Source organism: Monodon monoceros, unplaced genomic scaffold, assembly GCF_005190385.1.
Source record: "Monodon monoceros isolate NGI ecotype Baffin Bay Population unplaced genomic scaffold, NGI_Narwhal_1 Super_Scaffold_6, whole genome shotgun sequence".
Lineage (NCBI taxonomy): Eukaryota > Metazoa > Chordata > Mammalia > Artiodactyla > Monodontidae > Monodon > Monodon monoceros.
This window is the reverse complement of record NW_021703783.1, coordinates 65376965-65390532: the sequence shown is the minus strand read 5'-3', so window position 1 is coordinate 65390532 and position 13568 is coordinate 65376965. Positions and strand designations below refer to the sequence as shown.

The following is a 13568-nucleotide window of genomic DNA, read 5'->3' as shown; positions in this document are numbered from 1 at the left end:
CTGTTCTTGCAATGTGAAATATAGGATTTCTATCTCCATTTAATGGACGAAGAAACAGGGCTAGAATTAACTATCCAAGATGTTGAGTAATGGTATGAAGATTTGGAGCCAGAGCTATCGGAGCTCAACCCACATTCTTTCACTATGCCATATCCCTTTTAGTCACAATGCGAATCTGTGTATTTTCCAGAGGAAGAGATGGTATTCAGTTGGACGTGTCAGGAAGGAGTCAGGAATTAAGAAAATGTTTGTGACTAACCACAGCCATATTTACGCTTGCCTTTGTATTATTCTATTTAAAATATTTAAATAATCCATATACTAAATTTTAAAGAAACCTTGGAGATTGCCTACTTGTGGCTACTTAAAATTTTCTGTCAAGACATTGGGACATCAAAGGATTGTGAGAAGGTAAACCCAGGACCCACCACAAGTATCAAACGTTTTTCAAGTCACTCTTTGGTCTTAAAACTGTATATAATCTTTCATTTTACTTCATAATATGACTATTTCTATAAGTACAGAATTTTTATTTCAAAACATAAACATATATCCAGCATTATGCTTCACCTTGGTGTCTCATATGCCTTGCTAGCTCCCTCTTAATCCAAGAGTTAGATTTTCCATAACTGGAAGAAAACTCAGTTGGGTTACCAGTCAGAGAGCCTTGCAAAGTTCAAGGTATTAGAATTCGATTCCAGTTCAAATGCGCTTATCTATGAGTGACCAAGAGTCCACTGTTATCATCTGAGTTTAGGCTGTATTAATAATTAAAATTATTTTAATTGGGAAGTGAACAAAGGTTCCTCAGAAAATTATCCATGCAATTTAGATAATATGAATTATAAAAACTGGGTTGAAGTGTGAATGAAACGCTTATCTGTGATATTTTGATCTCTTTCTGTGTGGGGCAGGAAACACCACATACTTGTATTTTATCCTTTCTTAACACTCCTTTAAAAAAACTCTCATCCTAAATGGAAAAAAGTTCTCAGCCAAAAGGAGTTTATTTTGTTTCTGTCTGAGTTTTGAGGGAGATGTCTAGTGGTGTTTATTGTTTCTAAAATTTTTGGCAGGACAAAGAAAAACATTTTTGCTTATAAAAACCATAGGGGAAATTTAAATTAATAAAAAGAGAATGAGAGCAAGTTTAGGCCATTCCTTTGAAGCTGGCTAGGCAATTCAAAGTCACAGGGTAGGGCATCAAAGAACCACTGCCTAGAAAGGCCTCTCTCCACCAAATCAAGCTTAAATATATTTGGAATAAATTGTATATCCAATACAACAAGCTTAAAATATTTTATTTCATATTGGCTGGGGTTAGAGTTATTGTCCTTTTCATTACTTCAACATCATTTCTCCTTGTGTCTTTTTCCTCCCTGGTTGCCCTAGTTGATCTTTTCCAAGTCCCTTGTACATAAATATATCCTTCTCCAAGTATCTTCCCTCTCATCTCTACTACCTCTGCCTTCTGATATTTTTTGCCACTGATTTAACTCTAAAAATGACAGCAGGCAGAAAAACAACATATTTTTTAGCTTTAAAAGATAACGTCTTCGAGAGGAGTTGTGGAAGATGGCGGAAGACTAAGACGGAGAGATCACCTTCCTCCCCCACAGATACATCAGAAATACATCTACACGTGAAACTGCTCCTATAAAACACCCACTGAACGCTCGCAGAAGACCTCAGACCTCACAAAAGGCAAGGAACTCCCCATTTACCTGGGTAGGGCAAAAGAAAAAAGAAAAACAGAGACAAAAGAATAGGGACGGGACCTGCACCAGTGGGAGGGAGCTGTGAAGGAGGAAAGGTTTCCACACACTAGGAAGCCGCTTCGCCGGCGGAGACTGCGGGTGGCGGAGGGGGAAAGCTTCGGAGCCACGGAGGAGAGCGCAGCAACAGGGGTGCGGAGGGCAAAGCGGAGAGATTCCCAAGCAGAGGATCAGTGCCGACCAGCACTCATCAGCCCGAGAGGCCTGTCTGCTCACTGGCCGGGGCGGGCAGGAGCTGGGAGCTGAGGCTTGGGCTTCGGTTGGATCACAGACAGAGGACTGGAGTTGGCGGCGTGAACAGACTGCAGGGGGCTAGTGCGGCACGGCTAGCTGGGAGGGATTCCGGGAAAAAGTCTAGTCCTGCCGAAGAGGCAAGAGAATTTTTCTTCCCTCTTTGTTTCCTGGAGAGGGGATTAAGAGCGCTGCTTAAAGGAGCTCCAGAGACGGACGCGAGCCACGGCTACCAGCGCGGACCCCAGAGACAAGCATGAGACGCTAAGGCTGCTGCTGCCACCACCAAGAAGCCTGTGTGCGAGCACAGGTCACTATCCCCACCACCCCTCCTGGAAGCCTGTGCAGCCCGCCACTGCCAGGGTCCTGTGATCCAGGGACAACTTACCCGGGAGAACGCACGGCACGCCGCAGGCTGGTGCAACGTCACGCTAGCCTCTGCCACTGCAGGCTCAACCCACATCTGTACCCCTGCCTCCCCCAGGCCTGAGTGAGCCAGAGCCCCTGAATCAGCGGCTCCTTTAACCCCTTCCTGCCTGAGCAAAGAACAGATGCCCTCAGGCGACCTACACGCAGAGGCGGCGCCAAATCCAAAGCAGAACCCCAGGAGCTTTGAGAACAAAGAAGAGAAAGGGAAATTTCTCACAGCAGCCTCAGGAGCAGAGGATTAAATCTCCACAACCAACTTTATGTACCCTGCCTCTGTGGAATACCTGAATAGAAAAGGAATCATCCCAAACTGAGGAGGTGGACGTTGGGAGCAAGATATATTATTTTTTCCCCTTTTCCTCTTTGTGTGAGGGTGTATGTGTATGCTTCTGTGTGAGATTCTGTCTGTATAGCTTTGCTTTCACCATTTGTCCTAGGGTTCTGTCCATCCGTTTTTGTTTTTTTTTAATTTTTTTTCTTAATATTTTTTATTATTTCATTTTACCTTACTTTTTCTTTTATTTTATCCACTTCCTTCCTTTCTTCCTTCCTTCCTTCCTTCATTTCTTTTCTTCCTTCCTTCCTTCCTTTCTTTCCCTCCCTTCCTTCCTTCCTTCCTTTTTTTCCTTACTTTCTTTCTTTTTCTTTTTTTCTCCCTTTTATTCTGAGCCATGTGGATGAAACGCTCTTGGTGCTCCAGCCAGGAGTCAGTGCTGTGCCACTGAGGTGGGAGAGCCAACTTCAGGACACTGGTCCACAAGAGTCCTCCCAGCTCCACATGATGTCAAACGGCAAAAATCTCCCAGAGATCTCCATCTCAACACCAACACCCAGCTTCACTCAACGACCAGCAAGCTACAGTGCTGGACACCCTATGCCAAACAACTAGCAAGACAGGAAAACAACCCCACCCATTAGCAGAGAGGCTGCCTAAAATCATAATAAGTCCACGGACACCCCAAAACACACCACCAGACGTGGACCTGCCCACCAGAAAGACAAGATCCAGCCTCATCCACCAGAACACAGGCACTAGTCCCCTCCACCAGGAAGCCTACACAACCCACTGAACCAACCTTAGCCACTGGGGACAGACACCAAAAACAATGGGACCTACGAACTTGAAGCCTGCAAAAAGGAGACCCCAAACACAGTAAGATAAGCAAAATGAGAAGACAGAAAAACACACAGCAGATGAAGGAGCAAAGTAAAAACCCACCAGACCTAACAAATGAAGAGGAAATAGGCAGTCTACCTGAAAAAGAATTCAGAATAATGATAGTAAAGATGATCCAAAATCCTGGAAATAGAACAGAGAAAATGCAAGAAACGTTTAACAAGGACCTAGAAGAACTAAAGAGGAAACAAGCAATGATGAACAACACAATAAATGAAATTAAAAATACTTTAGAAGGGATCAATAACAGAATAACTGAGGAAGAAGAATGGATAAGGGACCTGGAAGATAAAATAGTGGAAATAACTACTGCAGAGCAGAATAAAGAAAAAAGAATGAAAAAAACTGAGGACAGTCTCAGAGACCTCTGGGATAACATTAAATGCACCAACATTCGAATTATAGGGGTCCCAGAAGAAGAAGAGAAAAAGAAAGGGACTGAGAAAATATTTGAAGAGATTATAGTTGAAAACTTCCCTAATATGGGAAAGGAAATAGTTAATCAAGTCCAGGAAGAACAGAGAGTCCAATACAGGATAAATCCAAGGAGAAACACACCAAGACACATATTAATCAAACTGTCAAAAATTAAATACAAAGAAAAAATATTAAAAGCAGCAAGGGAAAAACAACAAATAACACACAAGGGAGTCCCCATAAGATTAACAGCTGAACTTTCAGCAGAAACTGTGCAAGCCAGAAGGGAGTGGCAGGACATACTGAAAGTGATGAAGGAGAAAAACCTACCAACAAGATTACTCTACCCAGCAAGGATCTCATTCAGATTTGATGGAGAAATTAAATCCTTTACAGACAAGCAAAAGCTGAGAGAGTTCAGCACCACCAAACCAGCTTTACAACAAATGCTAAAGGAACTTCTCTAGGCAAGAAACACAAGAGAAGGAAAAGACCTACAATAACAAACCCAGAACAATTAAGAAAATGGGAATAGGAACATACATATTGATAATTACCTTAAATGTAAATGGATTGAATGCTCCCACCAAAAGACACACACTGGCTGAATGGATACAAAAATAAGACCCATATATATGCTGTCTACAAGAGACACACTTCAGACCAAGGGGCACATACAGACTGAAAGTGAGGGGATGGAAAAAGATATTCCATGCAAATGGAAATCAAAAGAAACCTGGAGTAGCAATTCTCGTATCAGACAAAATAGACTTTAAAATAAAGACTATTAAAAGAGACAAAGAGGACACTACATAATGATCAAGGGATCGATCCAAGAAGAAGATATAACAATTGTAAATATTTACGCACCCAACATAGGAGCACCTCAATACATAAGGCAAATACTAACAGCCATAAGAGGGGAAATCGATAGTAACACAGTCATAGAGGGGACTTAAACACCCACTTTCACCAATGGACAGATCATCCAAAATGAAAATAAATAAGGAAACACAAGCTTTAAATGATACATTAAACAAGATGGACTTAATTGATATTTATAGGACATTCCATCCCAAAACAACAGAATACACATTATTCTCAAGTGCTCATGGAACATTCTCCAGGATAGATCATATCTTGGGTCACAAATCAAGCCTTGGTAGATTTTAGAAAATTGAAATCATATCAAGTATCTTTTCTGACCACAACACTATGAGACTAGATATCAATTACAGGAAAAGATCTATAAAAAATACAAACACATGGAGGCTAAACAATACACTACTTAATAATCAAGTGATCACTGAAGAAATCAAAGAGGAAATTAAAAAATACCTAGAAACAAAAGACAATGGAGACACAATGACCCAAAACCTATGGGATGCAGCAAAAGCAGTTCTAAGAGGGAAGTTTATAGCAATACAATTATACCTTAAGAAACAGGAAACATCTCAAATAAACAACCTAACATTGCATCTAAAGCAATTAGAGAAAGAAGAAAAAAAAAAACCCAAAGTTAGCAGAAGGAAAGAAATCATAAAGATCAGATCAGAAATAAATGAAAAAGAAATGAAGGAAAAATCAATAAAACTAAAAGTAAAACTAAAGTAAAACTGAAAGTAAAAATCAATAAAACTAGAAGCTGCTTCTTTAAGATAAACAAAATTGATAAACCAGTAGCCAGACTCATCAAGGAAAAAAGGGAGAAGACTGAAATCAATAGAATTAGAAATGAAAAAGGATAAGTAGCAAGTGACACTGCAGAAATACAAAGGATCATGAGAGATTACTACAAGCAACTCTATGCCAATAAAATGAACAACCTGGAAAAAATAGACAAATTCTTAGAAATGCACAACCTGCCGTGACTGAACCATGAAGAAACAGAAAATATGAACAGACCAATCACAAGCACTGAAATTGAAACTGTGATTTAAAATATTCCAACAAACAAAAGCCCAGGACCAGATGGCTTCACAGGCGAATTCTATCAGACATTTAGAGAAGAGCTAACACCTATCCTTCTCAAACTCTTCCAAAATATAGCAGAGGGAGGAACACGCCCAAACTCATTCTACGAGGCCACCATCACCCTGATACCAAAACCAGACAAAGATGTCACAAAAAAAGAAAACTACAGGCCAATATCACTGATGAACATAGGTGTAAAAATCCTCAACAAAATACTAGCAAACAGAATCCAACAGCACATGAAAAGGATCATACACCATGATCAAGTGGGGTTTATTCCAGGAATGCAAGGATTCTTCAATATATGCAAATCAATCAACGTGATACACCACATTAACCAGCTGAAGGAGAGAAACCATATGATCATCTCAATGGATGCAGAGAAAGCTTTTGACAAAATTCAACACGCATTTATGATAAAAACCCTGCAGAAAGTAGGCACAGAGGGAACTTTCCTCAACATAATAAAGGCCATGTATGACAAACCCACAGCCAACATCATCCTCAATGGTGAAAAACTAAAACCATTTCCACTAAGATCAGGAACAAGACAAGGTTGCCCACTCTCACCACTATTATTCAATGTAATTTTGGAAGTCTTAGCCACAGCAATCAGAGAAGAAAAAGAAATAAAAGGAATCCAAATTGGAAAAGAAGAAGTAAAGCTGTCACTGTTTGTAGATGACATGATACTCTATAAAGAGAATCCTAAAGATGCTACCAGAAAATTACTAGAGGTAATCAATGAATTTGGTAAAATAGGATACAACATTACTGCACAGAAATCTCTTGCAATCCTATACACTAATGATGAAAAATCTGAAAGTGAAATTAAGAAAACACTCCCATTTACCATTGCAACAAAAAGAATAAAATATCTAGGAATAAACCTACCTAAGGAGACAAAAGACCTGTATGCAAAGAATTATAAGACACTGATGAAAGAAATTAAAGATGATACAAATAGATGGAGAGATATACCATGTTTTTGGATTGGAAGAATCAACATTGGAAAAATGACTCTACTACCCAAAACAATCTACAGATTGAATGCAATCCGTACCAAACTACCACTGGCATTTTTCACAGAACTAGAACAAAAAATTTCACAATTTGCATGGAAACACAAAAGACCCCGAATAGCCAAAGGAATCTTGAGAAAGAAAAATGGAGCTGGAGGAATCAGGCTTCCTGACTTCAGACTATACTACAAAGCTACAGTAACCAAGATAGTATGGTACTGCCACAAAATCAGAAATATAGATCAATGGAACAGGATAGAAAGCTCAGAGATAAACCTATGCACATATGGTCACCTTATCTTTGATAAAGGAGGCAAGAATATACAGTGGAGACAAGACCGCCTCTTCAATAAGTGGTGCTGGGAAAACTGGACAGCTACATGTAGAAGTGTGAAATTAGAACATTCCCTAACACCATACACAAAAATAAACTCAAAATGGATTAAATACCTAAATATAAGGCCAGACATTATCAAACTCTTAGAGGAAAACATAGGCAGAACACTCTATGACATAAATCACAGCAAGATCCTTTTTGACCCACCTCCTAGAGAAATGGAAATAAAAAGAAAAATAAACAAATGGAACCTAAAGTCACTTAAAAGCTTTTGCACAGCAAAGGAAACCATAAACAAGACCAAAAGACAACCCTCAGAATGGGAGAAAATATTTGCAAATGAAGCAACTGACAAATGATTAATCTCCAAGATTCACAAGCAGCTCATGCAGCTCAATAACAAAAAAACAAACAACCCAACCCAAAAATGGGCAGAAGACCTAAACAGACATTTCTCCACAGAAGATATACAGATTGCCAACAAACACATGAAAAAATGCTCAACATCATTAATCATTAGAGAAATGCAAATCAAAACTACAATGAGGGTTTCCCTGGTGTCGCAGTGGTTGGGAGTCCGCCTGCCGATGCAGGGGATGCGGGTTCGTGCCCCGGTCTGGGAGGATCCCACATGCCGCGGAGCGGGTGGGCCCGTGAGCCATGGCCGCTGAGCCTGCGTGTCCAGAGCCTGTGCTCCGCAACGGGACAGGCCACAACAGTGAGAGGCCCGCATACAGCAAAGAAAAAAAAAAAAAAACAAACAATGAGATATCATCTCACACAAGTTAGAATCGCCATCATCAAAAAATCTAGAAACAATAAATACTAGAGAGGGTGTGGAGAAAAGAGAACCCTCTTGCACTGTTGAGGAGAATGTAAATTTGTACAGCAACTATGGAGAACAGTATGGAGCTTCCTTAAAAAACTAAAAATAGAACTATCATACGACCCAGCAATCCCACAACTGGACATATACCCTGAGAAAACCATAATTCAAAAAGAGTCATGTACCAAAATGTTCATTGCAGCTCTATTTACAATAGCCAGGACATGGAAGCAACCTAAGTGTCCATCATCGGATGAATGGATAAAGAAGATGTGGCACATATATACAATGGAATAATACTCAGCCATAAAAAGAAAAGAAATTGAGATATTTGTAGTGAGGTGGATGGACCTAGAGTCTGTCATACTGAGTGAGGTAAGTCAGAGAGGGAAAAACAAATACCGTATGTTAACACATATATATGGAATCTAAGAAAAAAAAAAAGTCATGAAGAACCTAGGGGTAAGATGGGAATAAAGACACAGACCTAATAGAGAATGGACTTGAGGATATGGGGAGGGGAAGGGTAAGCTGTGACAAAGTGAGGGAGTGGCATGGACATATATACACTACCAAACGTAAAATAGATAGCTAGTGGGAAGCAGCCACATAGCACAGGGAGATCAGCTCGGTGGTTTGTGACCACTTAGAGGGCTGGGATAGGGAGGGTGGGAGGGAGGGAGATGCAAGAGGGAAGAGATATGGGAACATATGTTTATGTATAGCTGATTCACTTTGTTATACAGCAGAAACTAACACACCATTGTAAAGCAATTATACTCCAATAAAGATGTTAAAAAAACAATAAAGATAATGTGTTCAAGAAAACTTAATCTGTAAATCTGTGTTCTTTAAACCTAAACCTAATCCACTGGCATTTTATATTAAATGTGTCAAATTGCACAATGAAAATTATAACAAAGAACTTCTTTTGACCTTCTCTTCAGGTTCTAAGGCCCCTAATAGAGGGATTTGACATAAAGAGGTCAGAGAAAAATTCCTAGAGGAAGTGATATGTAAACTCAGAGTTGTAGGATGAATAGAAAATATCTAGTTAAGAGTGGAAAAAGGAGTGTTCAAAGCAAAAGGAGCAATATATGCGAATAGTGAGTATGAAGGATGGGAAGAAAGCCAATTGGGCTGCATGAGAGGAAGCAGAGGAAGACTGGTACAAGATGAAGCTAGAGCAGGAGGTAGAGGTTGCATGACACAGGGTGCTGAAGGCCATGGTAAGAATTCTACCCTTTATCCTGAAAGCAGTATGTATCATTAAAGGGTAGCAAGCAGAGGGGGGAACATGATCAGAAACGTATTTGGACAGATCACTCTGCGATACAGTATGGAGAATGGATTAAAGGAAAGTTTAGAGAAGTTTGGGGAAATCAGCTTGTGGGCTATTGAGAATCCCACGGTTGCAATAAGTACAGAAGGGAATGTTGTGTTGGCCATGCACATGAAAAAAAAAATCTGAGATATATTTAGGAAATGTGACTGACAGGACCTAGTGATGCTTTAGATATGGAAGGTGAGGAAGAATGCTGTGTCCAAGATGACAACTGTTATTTGCTTGTAAAAATAAAAGGATTGAAGTGCCATTCATGGAGATCAGGAAAGCTGAGAAAGGAATAGAACTGAGGGAGAATATTATGAGTTTATTATTTTTTATATCCTATATCTGAGGTGATTTTGAGATTGCCAAAAAGGGATATCAGAGAAGGGGCCTGGGTAAGTGCATCTGTTCTCTCTGTATAGCTAATAATAATTGAACTCATAAAGGTGAATGAAAACATAAGAGGTGAAAACAGGAGAGATTCTACCATTAAGCTTAAGGAACTTCAATATTTAATGGCCTATAGTGATGAGCCCAACAACAAATACAGTGAGGTCAGAAGAAAATGAAATGGTACTGTTGCAAGAAATTCAAAAGGTGAGAATTTCACAATACAAGAAAGTAGAAGATAGAGCTGAATGTTATTGAGAGGCAGACTAAGAAGGGTATTAAAAATATTCTTTGGACTTAGAGACAGGAATGTGATTACTGATCTTCTCAGTAACTGTTTTGGTAGAGATGAGGTGCCTGATGCCAGATCAGTTTGAGGAGTAAGATAATAAATGAATGCAGCAATCATACACACCTCGTTTGAGAACACTGTATTAGGATTTTCTTGCTCTATATTTTGGTGAAATGACACCAAAAGTCATATTCATGTTAGAAACATGAGTATTAATCAAGATTCATACTTCTAATTTACTATTCTACTCTCAGTTTGATTTGAAATCTGCAAAGTTTTGTCCTTAAAGACTTACGGCAAGCAGCATCTTAGACTAGAAGGAATGTGAGCCATGGATTTGAATCCCAAATCTATCAATGACTAGCTGTAAACCCTGAGTAAGCTACTTAACCTCTCTAAGCCCTTATTACCTCATCATAAAACATAACTAATAAAATCTCTCTCACAGAACTTCTTACAAATTAGAGAGATTACTGTAAAGTGTTTATTAAAATGAGAGTCATTTTAAATACTAAAATTAGACATTTTTTACCCTTGTCTCCTTTTCCTTCCCCTATCAATACTTATGTTCGGGTTTTCATCAACTTTTGCCTGGTTTGCTTCACTTTTGTCCTAACTAGCCTCTCTTCAATTCTCTTCCAGACTGTTGCCAGGATGAACTTTCTAAAAGGCAAGCATGATCATATTGCTGCCTTGCTCAAAGCCCTTCAATAGTTGCCCCTAGCTTCCAGAATAAAGTTCAAATTTATCAGATTATCATCCAGGGTCCATCATGTCGTGATGCCTGCCCTAAAATCCTAGCTCTGTTTCCTGCCATTTGCCCATGTAAACACTTCCAATCAACCCCACAGAACTTCTTGCCGTTCTCAAACAAATAGACTGTATTCCTCACATTATCACACAGATAGTTCCCACTGTTCAGAGAGCTCTTCTTCCTATTCCTTCTTCAAAACTAAACTGAATCTCCACTGTAAAGATTTTCTTGAATCTGACTGGTATGGATTTTCTCTATGCTCCAATAGCATCCTGTGCATTTTCCTCTCTTGTATATGGGTTAAAGCACAGACATTGGGTAGATTGCCTGGGTTCAAATATTGGCTCTGATATTAGTTGTGTGTCTGTAAGCTAATTATTTTACTCTCTCTGTGACCCACTTTTCTCATCTGTAAAATTAGGGACATATTAAAAGGGTTACCTTTTTGGATTGTAATAAGGAATAAATACATGTAAAGCATTTAACACTCAACTGTTAGATGTTAATATGGAGGTAGCATGACAGCTGTTAGCTGTTAACACAGAGGTCTTGATAGCCTACTATACTATGAGCTCCTTGGATGAAAGGCCTTCTATTGTTTGCTTTTATAATACCAATATGTCACAGTTGCTCTAATGTCTATTGCTGCTCAAGTAATACTGAATAATGAAGTAAGCAGATGTAATAAAGAATAAATTTCAGTACATTTCATCTGAGATCTGAAAGCACCTCTATGAAACAAGGACTAATATGGACACTGAGAAAAATCTCTTCCTTTGTATTAATAAATTAAGGAAAAGTGCCTTTCTAACATGGCTGTATGCTTACATCCCATTATTTACTGTTTGCTGAAGAAATGAACTATTGTCAATACCAGAAATAGACATTCCTTGAAGAGAGATAAATTACGCTTTATGGGAATTTGAATATGTCTTAATTGTAAATTTACTGTTATTAACAGAATAATCATTTCTTAAAGCATCATTATTCATATAAATTAGATATATATTCAATAAAAAATCTAGTTTCCATTTTTAAAAGGTATTATATATAGTTAATATGTATTATATATAGTATTATTATTATTAAATTTTCTAGTGTGCTCACATGAAATATTCAGGTGTCAATTAAGCATATTATGAATGGCCCAAAATGTGGTATACATTGTGGTCACTAAAAATATCGGTGTACTTACTTATATAAGAATAAATGGAATAAAAAATGGTTTGGTTTCCTAATTTATTTTATATAATCTGAACTGAGCTCAGCAGTTCAGAGCATATTCTCTAATTTCTAGTGAATCAATTTCAACAATCTGTCATTCTTCACAGTAAGGTCAATTCTCAGGAATCAGAATTACTTGTTTTACAAATTACATGAATAATTTATGAGTGACCATCTTAGAAGATTTTGCTCTCACCAAACAAGACAAACTGATAAGTGGCCATGAGCTAACTTACGTGTGTGAAGCATAGTAAATACTTCTCAGTTCCTATTTTATAACAATGTCTTTTGTCATACCGGAAAATTTTGCAAAGGAAAAGTGCAGTTCCAAAGTTTTTAATTTAAGAAAACAGAATCATGATCCACAAAGCCAAAATAGCAACACAAACATTTTTTTTAATGGTCACTTATCAGTATAGAATCTAAGGCCATACATAACCTTTTGAAGATTCTTTTTCTCCAAATAACTTTTCTATTCTAAACCTACCTATGACCTGGTTGACATGGACCCTTGCTTCAAAATCATAATCCACTGAGAAGAGTTTTGACCTCTTTACCTTGCTCATGGTCAAGTCCTGGTGTTTTCCTTATTCCTCCCTTGAGTTCTTGAAACTTCTAGTCAATTTGATATTTTATCACTTGCTTCACATACTATTGGTTGCTCTATACTCAACTTTCATATCTGACATTAAACATTACTCCCCCAATGACCAAAATTCCCAAATCTGATTTACCTTGCTCCTTGGAACTGTGCCTGCTGTGGTCACTTATCCAGCAAGAAGCCTAGCAGAACTCCATCCCTGGGAATAAAGATAAGATAATTTTTAAAGGCAGGGAATAGAGAGTTTTGAGTATGCATACATTTCTAGACATAAAGTATATTAAATTACTTTTCTCCAAGTTTGAAACATACTGATTTAAACATTAATACTGAAAGGCAAGTTTAGATTTTAATATTCACCTTAAGTAGCAAAATGCATGTTTTAAAAAATAACTTTGCAGGAGTTTGAAAAATTGAGAATTATTCTAATAGATATGATCTAAGACTACATAAATATGAAAAAACATATTCCACATATTTATCCATTAAATGCAGAACTTGAGCAAAGGAAATATTAAGACTGAAAAATTAGATCAAAAAAGTTTTTAAAAAAGCATTCAAATCAACGTTTCGGCTATGCTGAGCTGAGCAAGATAGACCTAGCCTTTTATGGGTACTTGTTTTCAAATTATATTCCATAATTATCACCAAATGTTTTATATTACTGAATAGGAAAAAATAAATAATCACACAAGTCACTTTAAAATATGTGTTCTTTACTAACCAGAAACACAAGCTGTTTAAAGTAGAATTATGGATATCAACAATATAAATAATTCTGCTCTAAAA

General features: G+C 38.0%; 1 protein-coding gene across 3 annotated transcripts in view; it reads right to left on the bottom strand.

Moving 5' to 3' along the window:
• TMTC2 (transmembrane and tetratricopeptide repeat containing 2) overlaps positions 1 to 13568 on the bottom strand; it is an 842237-nt gene that overhangs the window by 48775 nt on the left and 779894 nt on the right. For all 3 annotated transcript variants that reach the window (XR_003791067.1, XR_003791066.1, XR_003791068.1), the window contains one exon: positions 12913 to 12978. The gene's annotated coding sequence lies outside the window, so the exon portion shown is untranslated. The remainder of the gene's footprint in view (positions 1 to 12912; positions 12979 to 13568) is intronic.